We start from the raw sequence: 21,082 nt of genomic DNA, 5'->3' as shown, positions 1-21,082 counted from the left end.
AGAAGCAGGTCTAACACAGACCCCTGAGGTAGGGAGTGAGGGCAGCTCTTCATGGCCAGATTTTGGGCTAAGAATATTTTGGCCACATGGACTGACATAACATCCTCACAGAATCCCAAAATAGAGGAATGAGGGCCCACTATAGCTCCCAGTTCTTCTCCCACATGTTCTCACCACACCTGACCAAAACCTCTGTGCACAGGCAGAGCTCTGCCCTGGGCCAGCATCCTGTGGAAGGCACAGATTTTGCCCGTGAAGGAGAGCAGCCAGACAACCTGATGGCAGCTGAGTGCTTTGGGCAGACTCTGGAAGGCAAATCCCTCAGAATTTCACCCACAGCACAGGGGCAGACCTACATTTTAAAATAAAACTTTCAGCACTCTCTTCAGCAAAGCTGATTTCCAGATCTAATTCCTTCCTTGCATTTGCTGCAGCAGCTCTTAGATAACATGCAGGAAACAAAAGGCATGTTGTTGTACCAGGATTTTCAAGAAGTTATTCATTGCTATCCTTGAGTTGAGATCTGTGAAGAAACACATGCGGCGTATTTTGAGAACGTGCTATGCCAGGTTACCCTAAGTCACAGTGTGTTTAAACAACCACTTTATTCTGCCATCTGGTGCATGAGAGGTTTCTGATAAATACGTGCCTGTGCTGTGACTGGGGGATGCTCACAAGAAAAGAGACTGTATTTTTTCAAGATGTTTGTCTAAGTCTCAGACAAACAACTTAGGCAATGTGGAGGAGCTTTCTGCAGCACTAACCACAGAATGGGACCTGAAAGATCACTGAGTTCCAACCCTGCACTTTCCACTATCCCAGGTTGTTCAGAGCTCCATCCTGGCCTTGAACACTTCCAGGGATGGGGCAGCCCCAGCTTCTCTGGGCAATACAACCTGAGGCCTCTAACAAGAATTTCTTCCTGATATCTAATCTAACCCTACTCTCTGCCAGTTTGAAGCCATTTACCCCTTTTTCCCCTCCTGGCCCTTGTAAATAGTCCCTCTCCATTTGGAAGGTCACAATTAGGTCAGCCTGAAGCTCCTCTTGTCCAGGCTGAACAATTCCAATGCTCTCAGCCTTTCCTCACAGCAGGGTTGTGTAAAGGTGGTATCTGCACCATTTAATTAGTGGATTGTCTAAATTTCTTTTGTATTCATACAGAGTCAGGTTTAAAAACATGAAAGAAACAATTTTTTTCGTGTTTGAACTTGGTTGTTTATTAAATCTTATCTAAAGTACAGAGAGCTCTGCAACACTTCTAGCCACCAGCTAAAAGCAAGCAAAATGGAGGTGAATCTAACTAGTTACAAGGTCTCTTAAACCTAAACAGTCCCATAAAGAACTAATGCCTATGTTATTTATACTTTTGACCCAATAACCAAACTCCTGTGACCTGCAGTGCAGCACTAACTGTTCAACCAAAAACTACTGCCTGAAACCATGAAGAAGAAGAAAGAAGACAGAGACACCGCCCAAAATCCTCCATCTTGTCCCATAACTATTACTGTATTCTAAACACCCAAATTTTGAAACCCTTCACCATGTGAAATCACATATTTCGATTTAACTACACACCAGTGATTTTAACTCCATCATTCAAATTTGGAAGCTTTTCCAAGGCCTCAGGTCCAAAGCAGTGTTCTCCAGGGGGTCAGTGACAGAAAGCACAGAAAGCTCAAAATCCCCAGGTTTCTGGGGTCCAACATCACTGCTCCATTCCTCTAATCAACCTGGTGACCTCTTGACTCACTTCGATGTCCTTCCTTTTTTGGGGACACCAGAGCCCTTCTCTTCAATTTTTCTCACTTCAGTCCTCCCACACACCCCAGAAATCATTCCCAACAGCATGAGGAAAACTCATCAGGGGAACTCATAGAGATGAGTGCAGCTCAAACCAATGTAGGCAATTACAAACTGGATTTATGTATAACCAAAATCAACATTTGCCTTAGTCAGCTGACTGCTCAGCACCCCAGGCTTCCTGCTTTGGAGAATAAGAGAGGAGAGAGAAGGTCCAGCATTTGAGCAACCTCCAAAGTGCTCTGCCACTGCTCTCCTGCCTGATTTCTCACTACTCACTTCTGTTTGCCTTTCTGTGCTGCAGGGGAAAGCCTTGCCCCTGCCCTGTCCCTTCCCTCTTTCTTACACAGAAGCAACAGTTCAGGTGAGAAAAAGCTCCTGACACCATAGCAGGAGGAAGATGCTACTCAGAAGGGAGAGGGCATTTGCTCAGGGATGCATTGGTAACATGGTCAATTTTATATTAAACCTGCTTTTGCCCATACCTTTGACAATGATTCTTTAATTAACCTGAACCACTCATTCACAACACCTGAGGAAGGAGGGAAAAGCTCCTGTACCAGATGGGAAGCAGTCACAGATAAAGAAGCAGGGGGTTTTATTCCAGAAAATCATTATCTCGGGGATAAGAAAGAGAGGGAAATAGTCCTATGACACCAACAGCCTTCCAAAGTGTGCACAAGCCCCCACAAACCCCATAGATCTCTTCCAGGATCACAGAAATTATAGGAACCCATCCAAATATCCTTTTTTTATCTGCAAGTTCCTGAAGCTGTGGTCCTATTCCAACTTATATCATCCAGTTCCCTCAGGGGGTCATCTTAGCTTTCCTCCACTCTTTACTGCCATCAGAACTGACTGTATTTCCCCCAAGGCTGCCCTCATTCAGCTTTGCCAAGACCACTGGAAAACCTTGACCTTTCTCCAAGCTTTTTTTGCTTTCCATAGATTGTGGCAATGTTTCTGCATTGCTCAGGCAGGCTGCAGGGTCTGCCCACAAACCTGGTAAATGCTCAGGCTTTTAAACTGAAAAGATGGAGCTCTGAGGTCAGGTGAACAATTCCACACATTTTTATGGACCACAGATCTGGTGCATTTATGTTGAGAAACTAAGAGCCTTTCTGGCCTGGACAATATCATGAGACTGTCACTTCAGAGAATATTTTGACAATAATACCTTGTAATGCAGAATGGATCTGATGGCTGGGGTCTGATCCCAAACCTAAAAACTTTTGTATTCTCTTTCCTTAAACTTCAGATCCCAGAGAATTTGCCTTCTAGGCTTTGCTCTGTATTTCAGCCTCAGCTCAGTACATGAAGCTTCCTGAAAACATTACCTCTTCATACCTAACACTATGGGGAATGACAAGCATATGTGATAAAATACAAGAGGAACAACCCAACCCCGTGCTCTCCAAATTGTGGGAGTTTTGCCCTATCCAGTCAAGCCATTCACAGATTCACAGAATATTCTGAGTTGGAAGGGACCTACAAGGATCATGAAGTCCAAATCTTCAGTAAATGACCCATACAGGGATTGTACCCAGAGCCTTGGTGTTATCTGCACCATGATCCAACCAACTGAGCATTGTCACATGTTGTCACACATGTCACCAGTCTTGGCCAGTGTCTGACAAGGCTTTATAGAGAGCTACAGAGTGCAAGAAATAAACACCCTCATGACTAGGATGAAAGTTAATTAGTTCTTAATTTACATCCTGAAGTGCAAGTGTTGAGCTCTCATTAAACTGCGTCCTGTGGAAAACAAGTGCTTCCATTTTTTGTACTCTGCTGTAGCTCTTTGCACTGCTATCAGCATGCTGTTTAATAATATCTTGTAGCAGTAGGTTTTTTCCATGATAAAGAAAAGCAGTGAGCTTTTTTTAATGCTAGGAAGAAACCCTTCACAGGTGGTGAGGCACTGGAGCAGAGAAGCTGTGGATGCTCCATCCCTGGGAATGTCCAAGGCCAGGCTGGATGGGGCATTGGGCACCCTGATCTAGTGCAAGGTGTCCCTGCCCATGGCAAAGGGGTGGAATGAGATGATCTTTGAAATCCTTTTAACCAAAACTATATGTTACATGTTCCATCAGGTGTTTTTGTGTGGAATAATATGAGGAAAACTAACCTGACAGAAGATTTTTAAGTTGTCACCTTCATCTCCATCAGACTTTCTCTTACAGACCTGCCATGCTTCCTGTTATACATTTGAGGAACAATCTACTTTTACCTTGTATAATCTACTCTGTCAAGGAATATTTTCATACTCTTAATCACTTTCATTGTCTCTTCTGAGCCTTCCTACTTTTTCCCCCTAGCTTGGGTGGGACAAACAAAACAGAGCAGTGGTTGAGGTCAGCACATCTCACCCTCCGTTGTTTTTCCCTGAGCCCTGCTGTCCGACCTTGGGAGAGAGTTGTGCTGTTCAGGTTTGCACTTGTGTCATTTCCTGAAGTAGTTGCAGTTATTTGTGAGCACAGAAGCTCTGAGCTCCTCTCCCTGGCGTGCTCTGCCTCGCTTTGCTGAAGGGAACATCTTGAACTCTTCACACGCGTTGACTCACTGTGACGGATGATGTAGGATGTGACATCCCACTTGCAGCTCCCCAGCATAAACAGTGGGAACATAATAAGAGCTCCCATCTGCCTCGTTCCTTTGCTCCCCCAAAACTGGAAGCAAAATGAAGACCATTCACATCTTCATTCAGAGAACAATTGTATCAGAAAGCAAGAGAATCCACATCTTCGAGCAGGTATCAATGATGAGGTTATGCCACGATTATTCCAAACAAAAGTGAAATTCTTACATATGCATGGAGGGGATTTGTTCCTGGTATAATTTTATGTCTGCCTGGAGATGTTTTGCCCACAGGTTGGCTTAAGTTCCACATCACATGCTGGTCCCTGACAGTGCAAACTGAAATTTATCTAAAGGGAAATGAAAGGATGTGCTATTTCTTACCACAGCGTGGCTTTAGCAAGAATAAAATAATCTTTGGGGATAGAATCCATTCCTTGACCTGATTTTTTCTGTAATTAAGGAACATACAGCAGTTCACTGAAAGTCTCAATAGAAGTGCAGTGTCTACAAGTGTTTTTAAAGGTACCCAACTGCAACAAAATAAACTGTAATTTTTCCATTTTCTGTTGCTACTTCAAGACAGTGAATGCCACCCAGGACTTTAGTTACCAGGAATGGAAAAGTAATTCATGCCCAAAGCAACAGGGAGAAAAGAAGTCTATAAAAATGAACTTGAAAAAATATCATTTTGTGATGATACATAAAAAAGCTTCCAAAACCCAGCTGAGATTTAAGCCATGTAAGTCCAAAGTAGTCTGAGTGCTTTGACAGAAAAGATGTAAAACATTATTTAAAATCAAATTCAACCTCTATATAGTTCTACAGGAATTTGACCTATTCTACTTCATTTTATTACTGCTACATGATAGATTGGGGTATTTCTAAGATATGATAACAAGAAACAGTATGTCCTGTCACTTAAATGAAATGATTGAAATAATTTATTTTTAAAACACTTGTTTAGATTTTTCTAATTGTTGAAATAAGTTAGTTTGGTAAGCTCCTTATTAAATAAAATACTAAATTAGATAAATTTTTCTTTTTAGTGAGAAAATTATCCCCAAAGAGCAATTAGATTTTGGGCAATGGCTATGTCTATATAAATCCATCAATATAGAAATTGAGAAAAACACATTCACCTATAAAGAGCAACATTTTTTCTCCATCTTATCACATCAGAGGGTACAGTGGACCAGATCAAAAGCTCACATGGGATGAAAGGTCTCCCACTTCAAGTGTTGGATGTCCCAAAGGACATGGAGCAATGTCCCCAGTGTCCCCACTGTCCCAACAATCCGCACAGGTCCTCAGCCTCAGCTGCATCTGAGCTTCTTTTCTTAACAAAGGCATGCACATGAATTTTTGATCCACTTCTTTTTCTGTCAAGGATGGTTATAGTTTAACCTCCACAGCATCCTGTGGCTGTGAACTTTACAACACAAATAAAACAGTCAACAAAAATCTACTTTGTGTGTGTGTGTATGTGTCTTAATGCATTTCCTAGTCATCATTAGGTATCAGCAAATTTTTGTATGATTAAAAACCCCAAAACTTATTCCCTATTCACACTGGTCACAGCATCCACGTTACCTTTGTTACTGCTGATTTCATTTACAAGATAAAAATACAGCAAACTTTGTTCTCACTCAGCAGACAAGTTACTCTGTGTCCTTGGCCATCTTTCCTTCCCTTCTCCATACCTTTTTATTCACTGAGGTTCTTCTGAGAAACCATGACAAGAATTGAAAAATGTTCAGGATATAAATACACCAAGGAGTTTAGCACAGACACAAGATTTTCCTTTCCAGTTTGTATTTCTTTTTTTTTTTTTTTTTTTTTCTTTTATTTCATGATCCAACTTGCTTTTCTGAACCCTACAGACAAAGAGATGATGGTTTCAAAGGATTATTCACAATGATTTCCCTAAGGACTCTTCAGCACCAGCTAATTTAGAGTCTATTATTCTTCTGCTTAAAATTATTAGATATATTGGGTACAATCCTATCCACTCCACCATTTAGAGTAATAGGCTACCAGTTTCACCAACTTTATTACTACCTTTCCACTTATTATCCACTGGATCACTGGACAATAGATACAGCATTATCTTGGGACAGTATTTTTACCAATATCAGGCAGGATCCTTGGCCCAGATATCCAGTGATTACATGACACACACAGGAAACTCAGTTTACTAACACATTACTGTGCAATTTTCTCTTACAGTCTTAATTCTGTTCCTCATAGAAGTTTCATCTTAGATTCAGGTGAATAATTGTTAAATAACAGCTCTTTTAGAATAGATGATGTCACCTCTTCCCAGATATTTTCTCTCCAGATATTATTTTCCACCCATCTCATACCCATTTATCTGCTCATTAGCTACACATATGGAAGTTTATCATTTAAATCTGACCTTGCATTTCTTTGTGATAAAGTATAAAATGGCATGCACATGTAACACACATGAGATTAATCTTTATTTTAATAAACAGCTGCATTACTTGGTGCCAAATGGAAATGTCTCATATAAATAGCCTGTTGTGACAGACTGTTACATAATTCATCAAAAAGATATTTGATTATGCATTTAGATATTTGTGGAAACCTTTTTTTAATTAATCACTTCAACACACTCATCAAACCCTATAAACAGTGAGGTCTTGTTGAGAAGAAGTATTTACAACTGCTGGATGGATCCCATTCAAAGGTGCAATAAATCAAAAAGATTTTAGGAAGGTGCTTGAGGAGGAACCAGCAACATTGCTTTTCCTGAAGAAATTCTTTAAAGTGAGAGTGGTGAAGCAGTGGAACAGGCTGTCCAGAGAAATTGTGGGTTCCCCATCCCTGGAAGTGTTCAAGGCCAGGTTGGATGGATCACTGAGGTAACTGGTCTAGTGAGAGGTGTGCCTGCCCATCATGGGGTTGGAATTAGGTGATCTTGGTGATCTTGGATTAGGTGATCTTTAATGTACTTTCCAACCCAAGCCATTCTACAATTCTATTTCTATAATTTTTCTAGAAAAACTCTATCCTGGAAACAGAAAGTGGGTTTAAAATTGTGATTTTAGCCTAGGTAAAGTGATGCTGGCCAAGTCTAAATACAGAGATTTTCAGGAGGGAGAAAAGGACTCTTTACTATTTTATCTACCAAAAGGATATTGAAAAATTGTGGTTTTTTCAAGAGAAAAGGATTCTGCAAATCAAAATCCTAAGTTAGCCACTTCAGAGAATCTCTTGGCTTGTGAAAAGACAGATTCAAGCACTGAAGTTACCAGAGTATTGTGTCTACCATGCCACATCCCTGCCTACAAACGCTGACAGATCCCTCGAGTTTTGGCTGGACTGCTCAAGAGCAGCTTCCTGCAGACTCTTTGCATGGAGAATTGTGCCAGTTAGGAACATAAGACTGGATTCCAGCCCAGCTGCCCCACCTGCAGTGTCCAGAGACACCTCAAGAGCAGAGGGTGTCAACTTCCCGTGGCTTCAGGGGAGAGCTCCTGGGGCAGGTGAAACCTCTCAGGTGGGAGCTGGAAGGGATGGAAGGCAGGATGGTCAAGAGACACTGTTGCTATGGCAATGCTGCCTGGGAAAGACAAAAGAGGAAACCTGTGATGCAAAGGGAATGGCTGAAACAGGGAAGAAAACGGGAACCAGCCATGACAAGCTGGCACATGCTTGTCACCTCCAGAGACTGAAGCTGCCACTCACCCTGCCAGGCACGATGTCACTTGCCCACTTGTGGCCGAGTACCCTGAGATCCTGGGCTGTCAGAGGCTGAAAATTAATTTGGGGGGTTTGAATAAAGAGTTGTGATCCTTTGGTGTAGACTTGGTGCCCGACACAAATGTTGAAATTGACTCTAAGTCTCAGAAGCTGCTTGCCACCCCCCAGCACCAAGTAACTTCCAGAGGAAAAAACACTGCTAAATAATATCTGTATCTATATCTATATCTATATCTTTATCTATATCTATATCTGTATCTATATCTATATCCATATCTATATCTATATCCATATCTATATATATCTATATTAATATCTATATATATATAGCTATACCTATATCTATGTCTATATATCTATATCTATATCTATATCTATATCTATATCTATCTATATTAATATCTATATATATAGCTATACTTATATCTATGTCTATATATCTATATCTATCTATATCTATTTATATCTATATCTATGTCTATGTCTTTATCTATGTATCTATCTATATCTATATTTATCTATATCCATTGCACCTACATGAGTCAAACATGAAGTGTTGCCAACTTGTACACTCTCTTTTTCACATGTTTATAGTTAAACCAGCCACAGGTTGAGTAATCCTGACTTAACAACTCCATGGCATAACAGCAAATACCAGGATTTTATCTGTGAATCGATCTGGGCAGAAGAATCAGATTGGGAGCATTAAGAACCCTTAAAATCACCCTCTTGACTTATAGGAACCCAGAAACTGGGCACTGCAAATTACTTTGGCAAAGCTGAGTCATCTGTGCAGGAACTCAAAACCAACATTAATCTGTTGCCCAGATCAGCTAGTAAAAAACAAAGAATTTATGATAGAAACTGAGCTAAATTACAACAATTGGCAGACCAATGTTCCCCTGTCAAATGACCATATAAAACTACAACAAACCACTCAGGCTGTGTATTTTCTAGGGCAGTTTCCACTGTAAATATACTGCTGCTAGTCAGAAGAGAAACCCAATTGCCTTACATAGAAAAAAAACCCCAATGCAATTATTCTCAAGACACCACAGGCTCCTATCATTATTTTCTACTAAAATCACAGATAAAGGCAACTAAAAGAAAACAGAAAAAAGGGAGGAAAAAAATATAAATATATATATACACAATCATATTTTATTTCCATGGCTGTTGACCTTCTAAATTTTTTACAATACATTTTCAAAACATTATTGAAAAAAATGTGAAATAACAGCCCCTTTTTGTTGTATAGGGAATGATACACAGGGAGATTAACTGGTTTCCTGAGGATCACTCAGGATATCTGCACTGGAGCAAAAATCTGCATTTCTCATATTGTTGTTGAGCAACTGAGGAAGAGGTTGGTGTTCCTTTCAGCCCAGGTGCTCTGCAGCATTGCCACAGACATTGGGAAAATAAGGTCAAGGGCTGCAAGCTCTGAACCTGGCACAAACAATGAGTTGATTTTCTTTTTTTTTCTGCTTTTGTTTTATGTTTGTCCCAGTGCTTGCTCAGAAAGTAAAATAAGTTATTCAGGCCCTGCTTTTTCATAATCTCCAGGGTACTTGGTGTGAGGATAAGCCATTGATTTTTGCTCTCAGTCTGTTACAGTCACATATATGCAGTAAAAGTAATTTCCTCGGGACTAATATCATTTTTTTTCTCCAGGGTTTTTCCTTATGAAAACTGAATTTTGAACAATCCTTATGTAACCTTTGCTATTAAGGTTACAAGAGATTGAGATCCATTTGTGAGATGAATAAAGAATAACATTTTGCTTCTGCAAACTTTACTGACAAAGCTCTTTATGTCAGGAAAAGGATGAAGCTTTTACTGTGTGACAAAATTTCCAGTTGAAACTAAGGGATCTGCTAAATTGCTTTCCCTACCTGATTTCTGCACCTATTTGCTCTAAAATCTCATTTTAATCTAATTTTACCTTTCACTCTAAAATTATTAAAATTCAGCTTTTAAGAGAACATGACTTTTCCCCCTCTTAGGGAAGTATGACATTTTTCATTGCCGTATTTATTCTAAAAAAAAAAAAAATTAAAAAAAAAAAAGCTTTTAAATGTAAATTAGTTGTTCTATTAGAATCTGATAAAGGAGTATACAGGAATTACAGTAAGTAAGTTATATGTCATTAGGTTACAAAAAACTGGGCTAAAAGTTTACTCCAATAATTTAAAAAATCAGAATCATTTAGGTTGGAAAAGACCTCTGAGACTGTTGAGTCTGACCTTTGATTGATCATCACCTTTCAAACCAGACCATGGCACTGAGTGCCACATCTTGTTGTTTCTGGAACAAAAATACCTATTTGGATGGTGGGCATTTGTCCACTTTGAAATTATACTTAAAAAGAAACATTTGGGGGGGGGCGGGGGGAGAGGGAGAAAATAACTCCATCCTAAACAAGCCACATCACAGGTGGTTGCATTCCTGAGGAAAAGTTGGCATGGTCAGAACACTGCTCTCAAATTTAATAAAGGAAGACCACCCAACCCTGAGCAAAAAGAAAGCAGTTTGAGTCCAAACACACACAGTCACTCCTGGAGTCTGTCATATTTTAACAGACCAGAAAGAGAAGCCTGGATCAGGATATCTGACCTCACTGGATATTGACTTTCTGGTTGTCACCATCTCATTGTCACTGGGGAGAGATTTTGCTGGTTAAGGTACCATGGTCATTACAGTGTGGAACACCCCTTAGATGTGAGTACAAGGTACAAAAATCAGCTGCCTGCCAGCTGCTGAGTGGAGGACCTTCTCCTTTTTTGGCTAAAAGTAAGATTTCCTCCAAAATTTCCCTTGTGTTCCTCTTGAAAAAGAGATAAAAGAACAGCCTTTTTTTAATCTTGTTTTTCTCTACTTACAGATAATTAAGGCCTCCTAGAACTAGTGCAACCAAAAACATTGTTATTGTTTGAAATGTGACTAAAAAAAAGCCAAAAACTCTATCTCCAGAAGCACGAAAATACCCCTGAGCACCTCCACCCACTCACATCAATTCATGGAGCATCTCATTACTCCTGGAAGGACAGCCCTGAAAGTGGTGTTGGGTGAGAATTCCCTTGCTGTAGCTCCTGACTAAAGGTGGGATCAGTGGTCACATCTTTGGTCTCACCCCTGAATCACATGTGCCCAGTTACCAGGTCAGCCTCTGCAGGGTTCATATTTTGTTCAGCACATCCCATATTCTGTGACTGACACATTCTTATGGAATTCCTATGGAAAGCACAGAATTCCTATGGAAAAAACAAACAAACAAAAAAAAAAAAGGTTTTTTTATGCCAGTTTTTTTCCTGTGATGGATTTGGGAGAGAGAAAGGCTGTTCAAGCACCCTGCTGTGTGTAATCATTGAACCCTGAGCTTGGCAGCCACCTCCCCTCCACCTGCATGACTTCAGGCCTTATGGAAAATAGGGAGAACCAGGAGACAGCAGACATTGCTAGAGCTATTTGTGGCTTCCACTGTGGGAGAAACAGGATCAGTGTGCGACCAGCAGACATCCACTGAATAATTTTTATCCACTTTGTAAGAGAATGAATGTCCTCTCCAAACTGCTTGTATCCAGCAGGACCCAGAACTTCAGAAGAGAAAGTACAGTACATCGTGAAACAGTTCTTTTTCCATGGGGAGCAAAGCACATTCCCAAATTATATTGGTAACAATAAACCCCTGAAATAATACAGTACATTTCTCTCCAGTGAACAGTGTCGTTCTGTGTTCTTCAGAGCTGGGCGGAATAAAACTGCACAGAACAAAGGTTTCAAGTTTCCCTTTTTTGATGCTCTCAGACCTGAGCTAAAAAATAATTAATTTCTCCACATCCACAAAGAATTTTGGCAGTTTTGCCATCAGTGGAACATAATAATTATCAATGAAAAAAGAGACAGTTTTCGTACAGAAACTAATGTGTGAGAAAACAGGTAATACACAGGAGAACATCTCCTTCTTTTAATTTCAAATCAGACTAGGGATAGGAAGTTGATTTGTTTTACATTTTAAAGCAATGTAGTGCACAAACCTTAACTCTCCTCCCTGAGGATGTGAACATACTCCTGCTATGTCCAGTGGGAAATACAGGCCAAGTCCTGCTGGTTTCCAGCTGGGTTAGAAAGCTCTGGGGCTCCCTAGTCTGGGGATTTTCTCTTTTTGGCACACACAGATGATGAATATTTCTCCACAGCTGTGAGGGTGTGGGTCTGATAATGCAGAACCACCTCAGGCTCTACATCTATTATACAATGGTTAAAAGCTCCCCTCTCCCTCCAGTGCTGCGTGGATGGATGGATGGATGGATGGATGGATGGATGGATGGATGGATGATGGATGGATGATGGATGGATGGATGGATGGATGGATGGATGGATGGATGGATGGATGGATGGATGGATGGATGGATGAATCTATGGATGGATGGATGGACAGATGGATGAATGGATGGATGATGGATGGATGGATGGACAGATGGATGAATGGATGGATGATGGATGGATGGATGGATGGATGGATGGATGGATGGATGGATGAATGGATGGATGACGGATGGATGGATGGATGATGGATGGATGGATGATGGATGAATGGATGATGGATGGATGGATGGATGGATGGATGGATGGATGGATGGATGGATGGATGGATGGATGGATGGATGTCATCCTGGTCATGCAACATTACAGCTAAAGAAGATGTTCCAGAACTTTCCATACAAACCCACCCCATTTCAGCAGCTTTTGGTACTGAACTGTGATGACCAACCTACAGCTTTCTCAGCCTCCATCAAGAAAAAGTTGAAGATTTTTGGACTCTTCTCTGCAAAATAAACTGACAATGTAGAAAAATAACCTCATCATAACCACTTACTTTGGAACTTCTAGGTGTTTTATTGAATCTCAATAACCTGAAACGTGATGTGGAGGCAGAGGAAGGCTGACCTGCTCTAAACCCCAGTGATGTGCTGTGGGTTGAGTTTGGCTAAGAGTTAACTTCAGGAGAAATGTGAAAATTCCAACTCACTAATGCAGACTGGCATGTTTCATGTTTTATTTGGGCAACTACATGGATGTTCCATGTCTTTACAAGTTCCTGGTGCCATGTAGAACAAATTCTTGCATTGCCACTGAATAAATGCCACTCTAGGGATGGAGGTGCTGAATTGTGTTGCCCCCTAAAATTTCTAGTCCTCCTACAAAGATACCAGGAATGGGAGCAGAAGACTAGAGGAATATTTCTATTTTTTTTCTCAAATTTTCTCTTGTCTGCAGCTGCCCTACTTGTCTGTAGGAAGGGCAGAAATGGGGCTGAGGAAGGGAAATATGATTCAGTGAAGTTATTTTGTTTTTCAGATGCTAAGCTTTGCTCAGCAATATAGGCAGAAACCCCCACAAAATTTAGTCAAGTCACAAAGAATTTCACCCCATTCCAAAGGCTCTGCCTCTTGCATTTGCTGAAGGGCACAGCCTGCCTATGGAAAAATTAGTATGGAGTCATGTAATTAAAGATTATATCATTCCACATACAGAGGGGAACGCCATTTAAAATACATACTAGAATACATTTAAATACATAAATACATTTAAAATACTCCTAGAACTTGACTCTGACATCCCCTAAGGTTTGGGGCCTTGGCTTCAGAGCCTTACCACTTTTATAATATTTTAGGGATGTGGTTTTACTTACAAATATACGTGTGACTAAATATATATTATATATGTGTCTGTGCATATATATATGTGCATTCTTATAGTATATATATGTGGGCCCTGCCACAGCCCATCAGAAAAATAAAACCTGTAAGAAGCAGTTCTGCTCCTGCGACAATCAAGATTCCACCAGTGGTGCCCCCATGCAAGGGGATCTGCTCCTGTCCTGGAGTTGCTGTCAGATATTAGGATTCTCTGTGGAACACATCTCCTGCTTGCTCAGCAAATCCCTTTATTTTTTTTCTCTGGGAATCTGCTCATAGGTGCTCCATCACTCTGACACTTTTCCTCCAGGATAATGATGGAGCAAACAAGCACAGTAGCTGACTCAGGAGGAAGGTGTGAGCCTGCAAAGTGGCTGAGCACAGAAGCTACTGTTACTTTGTTTATTTATTTTTCAAATCCACACAAGAGAACAACTTTTTCTTTCCTTTTTTTTTTTTTTTTTTTTTTCATTATAAGCAACCAATTTTTCCTAGCTTAGAAATTACCTCAACTGCTGACCAAAGGGTAGTATCACATCCAACAAAGGCAAACAGCAGTCTCTGAAAAAGGATGGCAGCAAAGATGGAAGAAAATAAGTATTTTAAAAATGGGTAAGATGGCTGGAAACTCCCAGTAACTGAGGGAACATATGAGTGAGACAAGGAGGAAAGGGCTGTGTGGAATTTGGGAAAGGCCTCTCTAAATGCAGGAAACTTCATAAACAAATCAATAGAAAAGCAAAATGTTTAGACACTGGTCCCATAAATGTGAATACAGATTTTTTTTTTATTTTTGTACTTGTTAATACATTTCATACTGCAAAGTGACACAGCTTTATGTCTGTTCATTTTTACCTTCTCACTCTGATATTATCTGTCACAACTTGAACACAAGCTTGCTGTCTCATTTTCAGAATGGAAGAAAAGTCAGTGTTCACCAAGTCACCATACTTCAAATTTTCCCCAGGGTCACATTCTCCCATCTCTGCCTCACAGAGCTTGCCAACTTCCAAAAAAACTCATTACTTTTACTTGGCAACTGATATTTCTTTCATCACATTGATAGTTATACTTTCTTTTGAACAAAGAGACTGGTGTGGTTTATATTATATGATTGCAAATAGTTAATTAGCATCTCATTAAGATCTAGCATGGTTTATGGCATTGTGGTGTACTTTGTTCACATATCCCTTGATTTTACTAATTTTTCTTGTAGCTACTGAAATATGTCTTAGTCACTGTGTAAGAAATGTAAAAATAATACCTTTCAATAACTTCCAGCACATCAACACAGCTTTAGCACTTAGTGATACAGAGAAAATTAAAAGAAACAGAATTCCAGTGCTACTGCTCATGTAACTCTACAGGGTAACATTTCCAGAAGCACTTCAACACTTGAATTCAAGTTAATTTTTGTATAAATAAAGTTTTAAGTGCTCCCCAAAGAGAGAAAAAAAAATAAAATAACTTGAATCCAGGTCTTTTCAGATAAATCACTCATTTTGGAGATGGAACAGCAATCAAAGATAGTTCTACAGCAAGCTTAATCACATCTATGATCCTAAAATCACAGAATGGCCTGGTTTGGAAGGGACCTTAAAGTTCCAAACCATACTATCCATTGTCCCAGGCTGCTCCAGTTCCAATGTCCAGCCTGGCCTTGGACACTTCCAGGGATCCAGGGGCAGCCACAGCTTCTCTGGGCTCCCTGTGCCACAGTTGCCAAAGTAAACTGTGACTCTAAATGTCCTAAATAGGAAGTTTTATCCCTACAGCTGCCCCTAAAATGGGATCTGACCAGCTCTCAGTGTCAGCAGAGGTTACAGAGTTTTGCATAACTTCCCAGAGATGCAGAATAATGGAAGTGGGGAGAGACCTCAGAGGTTCCTGCTCCAACCTCCACCAGCCAGGTCCAGCACCAAGATCAGATCAGGCTGCTCAGGATCTGGTCCAGCTGAGTGTCACATCTTATCTTGCAGGGTAGTCAGGAGTGTTCAAACTAATACATTCCTCCCCCATCCTGAAGCCTGCTGCCTCTGGTGCCAGCTTTATGCATAAATACTGTGGTGGCAAAGCTCCATTTTGGAACAGAAGTAAACAGCTTTTACTGGGCTTGAAACCTGGGCTGCAGCATTGGCCCTCATTGACTAAAGTGTCACAACAGAAAAGCTTTTTCCAAGGGTGTTACCAGAGAGGAAACAATGATTTCAGGCAAAAAAATCCCTCTGAGAGGCACCTCAGAGCTCCCCACACAGTGGTGATTAAAACATATTGGCAAAACTAAGGTCAAAAGCAAAGCTCCTGTTGACTGCAATTAATCACCAGAAGAGCCTTTCATCCCAATTCTACTCCTACTGACATAAAAAGCAAAATTCTTGTTGTCCTCAGTGGCCCAGCATCAAACCTTTCAAAAGCCACTTGGGTAGAGGGGTGGGGAGTTCCATTCTTTCACATCTCTATATCTACTTTTAATTTCACATTGGAGCAGCCATTTATGGCCGAAATAAAAATCCCTGGAAAATAAGTTTTTTTTCACAGAATTGCTGACAGACTGTTAAGCAGAGTGCCACAAACAGCACTGCTGTAATGATTAGCTGAACAGGCTGATTACATTGGGCTCCTGTGCTCTCAGCAATGGCAAAAACTCATTTGATTTTCAATACGCCAACCCCTCTTGAATCAATATTTTGTATTATGTATTCCATTTGAAGTACTTGCATAAAGACTACGGTAGTATTTTACTTTAGTATTTTATTTTTAGAGCTCATGTAGCATAATTAGGCACATTTTATGTAGGTTTGGCATGCAGTTTAACCACAGGTAAAATTTACCTGTTTGTTTGCAGTGAGACTTGCAATCTGTGCATGCTGGCACGTGTGAGAATGCACATCTCTAATTGCAGTTCCTGATCTCAGCTAGCTGTGATTTTGTGTGCCTTTTCCTCCTGGGTGCCTATCCAGAGACACCTTTAAGAGGAATAATTTTCAGGATATATTGAGCGTTGCCCACAGGGGCCTGGAAGCACAGAGATATTCAAACTCAGCAGTCATTTTTTAAAGGTTAGGTCATATCACAGATCTCTTGTTGTGCATCTCCCTGTGTGGAGTCTGCGTGGAAGACAGACACAAAAAGCTGAAACCTGCCCAATCTCTTCAAATTTAAAGATGCTCCTTTCAATCAGCAGCACCATGGTCCATGCAACCCTGGCTGTTTAATGTCACCCAGATAACACAAAAATAACAATCACCATGGAAGTGGGGAGTCCTGGGGATACTCTTAAACACCAAGTAAGCTCTGCTTCCTTCTTTAATTTCTGATTTCAGCACAGGTAAATGGAACCTGAGCCAATATGTTAGAACTTGCCCCAAAATAAGCCTTGCCACTGGAAAATAGGTCCCTGTTGCACCCTCTCACCTCAATTTCTATTGCCTGGGGACAAATTATTTCTTGTTGGGCAACCTCACCACGAGAGGCCTTTGGTGAGCTGGGGATAGTCACTCTGAGGCCAGAGAGAAACCCAAAAGTCTGAGCAGACATTGTGAGGCCAGCATTGGAAAATTCTCTGAGCCAAGTGCAAAGTATGACTCATGCAGTGGTAATTCCAGGGTCAGTACCTGAATAAAGGTACCTGTAAGTGAAATAATGAGCTGCTGAGGGAGCAGAGGGGGTTTAAAATGTGGCTCAGGGGAGAGTTTATTGCTTTCTGCCTGAAAAGAGATGGAAGCCAGGTTGGGGTGTGGTTCTGCTCCCAGGGAACAAGGGACAGGACAAGAGGAAATGGCCTCAACTGCACTTGAGATTCAGGTTGGACACCAGGAGGAATTTCTTCATGGAAAGGATTTCAAGCATTGGCAGGGGCTGCCCAGGGAGATTTGGAGCCCCCATCCCAGGAGATGACAAGGTGGGGATCAAGCACAGGTTGGACTCAATAATCCCAGAGGTGTCTTCCCATCTCAGTGATCCTGGGACCTGAAAGGCTCTCACAAATTCAGAAATTTATGTCTGGCATCACTGTCTGGCTGAGGTTTACCCAAGTGTAATGTATCTGAACATGTCCCACCTGTCCAGGTAGGAAGGCAGCCTTCCCATTTGTGGAGTTTTTTGTTTATTTTCATTTTCAAGCCACTGAGGATGTTATTGGCACCATGTAAAGCAGCCAGGGCAGCTGAGTTCACTGCTCTCTTATGGATTTTGGTGAAAGCATTAAGCTCCAGGACAGTGAGTGAGTTTTTAAGAAGCATTTCTGTGGGAACCACACAGAGGCTCACTTACATATGAATTTTTATTTTGAGGAAACAGCATTAAATTTATGAATATCACCCCAGAGTGCAGTATCTAAATACCTTATTTGCAAGAAACTCTTTGGCTGAATAAAACCCTGGCTTCAGTGGGAGTTTTGCCACTGACTTCAATAGGGGAGGATTTTACTGGGTTTATCTCTTGGGAAGGAGAAAAAAAGGAAAATCCAAGAACATAAGCCAGCTAAATAGTGATTACCTAAAAACATAGAGTAAAAAAAACCAAAACAAAAACACTTGGCAAAAATCAAAGAAAATTTCTGCAGTACCAAAGGGACTGAAAACTGTTAAAGCAAATTCTAGTGCCTGCTCATTTATACAAGGATCAGCTTACAGTTTTCTCAAGGCGGTGATTAAATAAACTGCAGTTTGCCTTAAGTTTACTTGGCTGATGATAAACAAATGATGGTGTAAGTGAGCATAGAAAAATGCAGAGCAGTGAAAACAATAAAAAGGAATCCCTCTCACCAGCAAAGAACAGGATTCAGGATCACACTCAGGCATGTGAACAGAAATATTCTGGCTTCTATGGCTTCACCATGTGCTTAAAACATGGTGAAGTGATGTTTCTGGACAAAAGGCTTTCTCAAATCAGGACCTAAATCATTCTGAAGATATCTCTTTCAGCAGTAGCACTTGGTCTCTGGCTTATCCCAGCTGCATGTCAAGGCAAACTCAGTTCTGGGGTTTTGTGGAAGTTATTTCATTGCTTTGAGATTTGACTGGAAAGGAAGAAAAAAGAGATTTGAGATTGGGCTGAGTGAAAATCTGAGAATGCTAAAGGGCCACTGAAAACTCTGATCTGCTATAAAATATGGAGTCACAAGTCAAGCTGAAGCTTTCTGAATAGGGACAAATGGATTGAGAATTTGAAATACAACAGACATGTTTTCTAAGTTATGTACATAGAAACAAACCAGCCTGTTACAGGAGTTCCCATTTCTAAGTCACAAAAAAAAAAAACTCCAGCATGGCAAGAACTTTGAAAAACTCCAAGGAGCAGCCATTTTTACAGGTTTTTTCAGGATTGTCCAGGAGAATCTGTAACAAGCAATAAGCAAAAAGATGTGTGATAACCTTTGAATTCTGATGTTACTGACTGAAGAAACCCACAGGGTCTGAAGGGGCCTACAGGCTACCTTGGGGAATTAATTCAGGACTTTACCCTGTTGCAATCACAGTAACCTAATGGTTTCTATGCTGCTAATTGCCTGTCTTTTGTGGCTTGTCCTTCCCTTATCATATTGTGTGAGCAGCAGAACTTTGTGTCTGATGGAGCTGGCACCCCTCGAGGTCCTGATGCATTTAATGTGTCAATGTCCATCACCAAGACCATGCAGGACAACACCTGTTAGTGAGGTGACCAGTGTCAGGGTCACCTCCATGCCCAGCTCCCTGGTCCTTGCATCCTCACTGCTCCCTGACATTCATGTGTGAGTTTTCTCCACACTCTTTGTAGCGAGAAACTTTTTTGGTATGGAAAGTGTCCCAGGTTACAATGTAAAGATGTGTCCAAAAGTCTGTATTCTGTCACCATTTGCTGAAACCAGATGGGGCAGTGATTCATATCTCTGGGGGAGATATCCTCTGCTAATGGGCCAGCTGTTAAAACCAGATGGGGCAATGTTCTTTATCTTTCCTATGACCCATCCTTCCTCCAGGAGATATCTCCTGTTCATGGCCATTGAGTCCCAGTGCATGACTGATAAAATTACATCATCCCACTGGGAGATGCTCCAGCCAGGGGGAGGAGCCAAACATTTCCTAGCTAGATAAAATCTGAGATTTGGAATACCAAGGCAGCCTTTTTCCATGGGATTCCAGAGGAAAACTGGATCTTTCCACATCATCCCTGGACCTTCAGAGGAAAACTGCACCTTCTCCAGGAGCACTGCTCCAGCTGAGCCACATCTGCCACTGCAGGAGGATGCAGCCACCATTGAATGGGACTGCTGCCACCACCCTGACTGACTGACGAGGTGTCAGGCTGTATTCTGACTCTGTCAGTGGTTTTTGTTTTGTACTATTGCATGTATTTTATTTTTCTCATTTTTCCTATTAAATTGTATTTCTGAGTTGGATTCTCTCACTGGTTTTGCTTCCAAAGACATTACAGAAAGAAAATTAAGATTCTTAGATGGCTTTTAGGAAAAAAGCATCCATTCTCATGGCTTTAGATAAAACCTTAAGAAATAGCAGCAACCTTCAGAGAAATCATTTGGTTCTACAGATTATGCACTGGGTAATTCTCAGAAATGTTGGGACAGTAAATCAATAGTAAACTGTGAGAGATATATTCTCAGCTCATTATGTAGTGCTTTAGTTCCTATGTTTGTATTAATTTGAAGGACAGCTACCCAGGTCGAGTCCCATGCAGTGAGCTGATGATAAGTTGACAAAATGTGCATTTTTCTCCTAGTTACAAATAAAGATTATCCAAAAGCCTGTATAGATGTTCTAAATTAATACAGAAGAGCAAAATCTTTTGTAATCTCTCCAGTTCTGTTCTAACACGATTGTCAGAGCTGAAACAGGAAAATAAGATGAACTGATGCAAATTTATCAATATGGGACTGGTAATTAGAAACTCAACCTGCTCTCATCGTGACATCCCCAGATTTGGGCACAGCAGGGAATAACCAAACAGCCTGGGCTCTGGGAATTGGATCTAAAAGGTTCCCCTAGAGAAACTGCACTGCAGGTTCAAGGCCATGACTCTTTGTGTCTCATTCTCAGAAGGCACCAGCTCCAGCTCTGTCACTGTCCAGCCACTGTGTGGTAAGAGAGTGTTGATGGAAGAGGCACATCCCTTCTCTTCCCATACACAGGCCCTGCTTTCTCCCTGAAAAGTTTGAAAAATAAGAGGTTTGTATGATGTACATCAGAGAAAACACTGTTCATAAAAAGAGAGAAAAAAGCAGCAGCAAGGAAAAACCTCCATCTCCTCCAAAACACCACCTACCACTCTTGTGG

The sequence above is a fragment of the Erithacus rubecula genome (genome assembly GCF_903797595.1).
Source record: "Erithacus rubecula genome assembly, chromosome: 1".
Lineage (NCBI taxonomy): Eukaryota > Metazoa > Chordata > Aves > Passeriformes > Muscicapidae > Erithacus > Erithacus rubecula.
Note: the sequence above shows the minus strand (reverse complement) of the source record.